This window comes from Penaeus vannamei, chromosome 25, assembly GCF_042767895.1.
Source record: "Penaeus vannamei isolate JL-2024 chromosome 25, ASM4276789v1, whole genome shotgun sequence".
Taxonomy (NCBI): domain Eukaryota; kingdom Metazoa; phylum Arthropoda; class Malacostraca; order Decapoda; family Penaeidae; genus Penaeus; species Penaeus vannamei.
Genome location: NC_091573.1, coordinates 10,763,767 through 10,768,766, shown reverse-complemented (window position 1 = coordinate 10,768,766; position 5,000 = coordinate 10,763,767).

The window sequence follows — 5,000 nt, the reverse complement described above, 5'->3', positions numbered from 1 at the left end:
ATGTTTACAATGAAAAAAAAATAATCATAATAATAATCATCATCATTACTATCATCATCATCATTAATATATCAACAACAACAACAACATTAACCAACTCTCCTAACTGGGCCGAGGAAGAAAGGAAAACCAAAGATCTGAAAAACTACAACCGGTTTTAAAATACTTTGACAGACAGTGATCATGTTGCCCGCAGCACCGCCATGTTAGTGTGAGAAGTTACACAGGAGTTCTTGCTTGTCATTTTTGTATTTCTTGTATTTATTGGTATATCATTTCTTACTATTGTTATCATGTTGTTATTGTTATTGTTATTGTTCTTATTATCATTATTATTATTATTACTGTTATCATTTTCATTACTGTTATCATTATTATCATTACTATCATCACTATTTTTGTATTATCATTATCATTATTATCATAATTGATATAGTTTTTATCATTATTATCACCATCATTATTGGTGTTATTACCATTGTTACTATCATTATCAATATTTTTGTTGTTGTCATTGTTATCATTATTGTATTGTCATTATCATTATCATTATTATCACCATCATTATCATTATCTATTATTATCATTTTCAATATTATTATCATTTTCAATATTATTATCATAATCATCATTATTGTTGTTATTATAATCATTATAAATGAATGAAGTGACATGCTGAATGCTCGGCATATATATTTTATCCCGTTTGAAAGTATGAACTGCATGTCAAGGATTAATTCATGAAACACATCTTTTAATGTAGATGTAAAAATAATTCATAAGTGAACAGATGAATAAATAGAGAGATCAAAGAAAAGGTATACAAATAAAGGCAAAACCCTGGCGTTTCCACGTGAAGTGTCAACGCATTACTTATGCGGTTGTAAATCTTGCATGGAATTCTGCAGCAGTGCATCAGCTGACGCAAATGTGTACACGACCGTCGCTAGGGAAGTCGCTGTTGTGCGTCATGCCTGCGCCGTGTGTGTTTGTGTGTGTGTGTGTGTTTGTTTGTGTGTGTGTGTGTGTGTGTGTGTGTGTGTGTTTGTGTACTTAGTGTGTGTGAGTGTATCTGTGTGTGTGTGTCTATGTGTGTGTATCTGTGTCTGTGTTTGTGTGTGTGTGTATCTGTGTCTGTGTTTGTGTGTGTGTGTGTATGTGTGTGTGCGTGTGTGTGTGTATGTGTGTGTGTGTGTGTGTGTCTATGTGTGTGTGTCTGTGTCTGTGTGTGTGTGTGTGTGTCTTTATATGTGTGTGATTCACATATATGTGTGCGTGCGCTTGTGTGTGTGTGTGTGCGTGTTTATGTGTGTGTGATCCTTCACTGAATTCGGTCATCCTCTCCCCACTTCCCCTCCTCCCCTCTCTCTCCTCCCCCTTCAGTACCTCTCTCTGTATCTCCCTTCTCCTTCTCCCACTCAACCCGTCTTCTCTCTACTCCATATCTCTCCTCTTTTGCACTCTTCCCTTCCTCCTCTCATCTTACCTTACCCATTTCCTCTTCCATACCTTTCATCTCCTTTCTTTCCCTTCCTTCTCTACCTCTTCCCTCTTCCTTCCCCTCCCTTCTTCCTTCTTTATTCTATTCTTACCCGCCTTCACCCTCCATAACCTACTCTTTCCCCTCCTTAACCCTTCTTCCTTCTGCCTCTTCCGGCCTCTCCCTCCCCTCCCTCTCTCCCTCCCCTTACCCCCCTTCCTTACCCCACACTCCATCCCTCCCCTTCCTCCTCATTCCCCACCCACCACATTCCCTCTCTAACCCCTCATCCCCTTTCCTATCCCTAGACCTCCCCTTCCCATCCTTCCCTCCTCCCTTCCCTTTCCCATCCCCTTCCCCCCATCCATAGCCTCCCCCTTCCCATCCCCTTCCCCCATCCCTAGCCTCCCCCTTCCCATCTCCTTCCCCCCATCCATAGCCTCTCCTTCCCCCCTTCCCCCTCCCTAGCCTCCCTCCTTCCCGTCCCTTCCCCCCATCCTCTCCCCCTTCCCCTCCCTTTCCCCCCATCCCTAGCCTCCCCCTCTACCATCCCCGTCCCACCATCCCTAGCCTCCCCCTTCCCATCCCCTTCCCCCCACTCCTAGCCTCCTCCCCTTCCCCTCCCCTTCCCCCCCATCCCTAGCCTCCCCCCTTCCCATCCCCTTCCCCCAATCCGTAGCCTCCCCCTTCCCCCCCTCCCTAGCCTCCCCCTTCCCATCCCCTTCCCCCATCCCTAGCCTCCCCCTTCCCATCCCCTTCCCCCCTTCCCTAGCTTCCCCCTTCCCATCCCCTTTTCCCCACATCCCTAGCCTACCCCTCGTTCCCATCCCCTTGCCCCCCATCCCTAGCCTCCCCCCCTTCCCATCCCCTTCCCCCCATCCCTAGCCCCCCCCTTCTCATCCCCCATCCCCTTCCCCCCATCCCTAGCCTCCCCCCTTCCCATCCCCTTCCCCCCTCCCTAGCCTCCCCCTTCCCTCCCCTTCCCATCCCCTTCCCCCCCTCCCTAGCCTCCCCCTTCCCATCCCTTCCCCCCATCCCTAGCCTACCCCTCCTTCCCATCCCCTTCCCCCCATCCCGAGCTTCCCCCTTCCCATCCCCTTTTCCCCATCATAGCCTCCCCCTTCCCATCCCTTCCCCCCATCTTAGCCTCCCCCTTCCCCTCCCTTTCCCCCCATCCCTAGCCTCACCCTCTTCCCTTCCCCTTCCCCCCATCCCTAGCCTCCTCCCCTTCCCATCCCCTTCCCACATCTCTAGACCCCCCTTCCCCCCATCCTAGCCTCCCCTCTTCCCCTCCTTTCCCCCCATCCCTAGCCTCCCCCTTCCCTTCCCCTTCCCCTCATCCATAGCTTCTCCCCTTCCCATCCCTTCCCCCCATCCCTAGCCTCCCCCTTCCCCCCATCCCAAAACCCCCTTCCCCCCATCCCTAGCCTCCCCCTTCCCTTCCCCTTCCCCTCATCCATAGCTTCTCCCCTTCCCATCCCCTTCCCCCCATCCCTAGCCTCCCCCTTCCCCTCCCCTTCCCCCATCCCTAGCCTCCCTCTTCCTATCCCCTTCCCCCCATCCCTAGCCTCCCCCTTCCCCCCCTAACCTAGCCTCCCCCTTCCCATTCCCTTCCCCCCATCCCTAGCCTCTCCCCTTCCCCTCCCCTTCCCCCATCCATAGCCTCCCCCTTCCCATCCCCTTCCCCCCATCCCTAGCCTCCCCCTTCCCATCTCCTTCCCCCCATCCATAGCCTCCCCCCTTCCCATCCCCTTCCCCCCTCCCTAGCCTCCCTCCTTCCCGTCCCCTTCCCCCCATCCATAGCCTCCCCCTTCCCCTCCCTCCTTCCCCCCATCCCTAGCCTCCCCCTCTACCTCCCCCCGTCCCACCATCCCTAGCCTCCCCCTTCCCATCCCCTTCCCCCCACTCCTAGCCTCCTCCCCTTCCCCTCCCCTTCCCCCCCATCCCTAGCCTCCCCCTTCCCATCCCCTTCCCCCTCCCCCTTCCCCCCCTCCCTAGCCTCCCCCCTTCCCATCCCCTTCCCCACATCCCTAGCCTACCCCTCTTCCCATCCCTTCCCCCCATCCCGAGCTTCCCCCTTCCCATCCCCTTTTCCCCATCCCTAACCTCCCCCGTTCTCATCCCCTTGCCCCCATCCCTAGCCTCCCCCCTTCCCCTCCCCTTCCCCCCATCCCTCCCCTTCCCCCCATCCCTAGCCTCTCCCCTTCCCCCCATCCCTATCCTCCCCCCTCACCATCCCCTTCCCCCCATCCCTAGCCTCCCCCCTTCCCATCCCCTTCCCCCCCTCCCTAGCCTCCCCCTTCCCCTCCCCTTCCCATCCCCTTCTATCCCCCCCTCCCTAGCCTCCCCCCTTCCCATCCCCTTCCCCCCATCCCTAGCCTACCCCTCTACCCTCCCATCCCCTTCCCCCATCCCGAGCTTCCCCCTTCCCATCCCCTTTTCCCCATCCCTAACCTCCCCCGTTCTCATCCCTTTCCCCCATCCCTAGCCTCCCCCCTTCCCCTCCCCTTCCCCCCATCCCTCCCCTTCCCCACCCATCCCCTCCTTCCCCTTCCCCCCATCCCTATCCTCCCCCTCACCATCCCCTTCCCCCCATCCCTAGCCTCCCCCCTTCCCATCCCCTTCCCCCCATCCATAGCCTCCCCCTTCCCATCCCCTTCTCCCCCCTTCCCATCCCCATCCCCCCATCCCTAGCCTCCCCTCCTCCCCCTCCCCCACTCCTTCCCCTCCTCCCTCTTCCCATACCCTTCCCCACTCCCTCCCCTCCTCCCTCTTCCCCCCACAGCCACTTCGTCTTGAGATAATTGGCTTCCTCTCCTCGCCTGCCCGCTGCTTCTCTTACGTCCAGCGGGAAGCTACTCGTCTCACAGCGCTCGATCATGGACAAGGGGAGGGAGGGAGGGAGGAGGGGAGGGAGAGAGGGGGACGTAGGAAAAGGGAGGAAGGGAGGCAGGAGGACGTAGGAGGAGGGAAGGAGGGAGAAGGAAGAGGGTGGAAGTGAAGAGGAAGGGGGGCAGGAGGACGTAGGACGAAGAGGGTGGAAGGGAGGAGGAGGGAGGGAGAAGGAAGAGGATGGAAGGGAAGGAGAAGGAAGAGGGTGGAAGGGGGGCAGGAGGACGTAGGAGGAAGAGGGTGGAAGGAGGGGAGGGAGAAAGGAGGACGTAGGAAAAGGAAGGAAGGGAGGCAGGAGGACGTAGGAGGAAAGGAGGGAGGAGGAAGAGGGTGGAAGGAGGGGAGGGAGAGAGGAGGACGTAGGAAAAGGGAGGAGGAAGTGAAGGAAGGAAGAAGGGAGATAAGAAGACGGATGGAGGAGGAGGAGGAGGAAGGAAGGAAGGGTGGGAGGAAAGAGAGGGGTGAGAGGGAGAGAGAGGGGTGGAGAGAAGGGAGCAAGAGGTAGAAAATGATATTTAGAGAAAGAGAAGGGGAAAGGGAAAGGGATCAATGAAAGAGAAATTAATAAAGGAAGAGAGAGAAAGAAAGAGAAAGAGAGAATTAACAAAAAGGACAGAGAAACATCAAG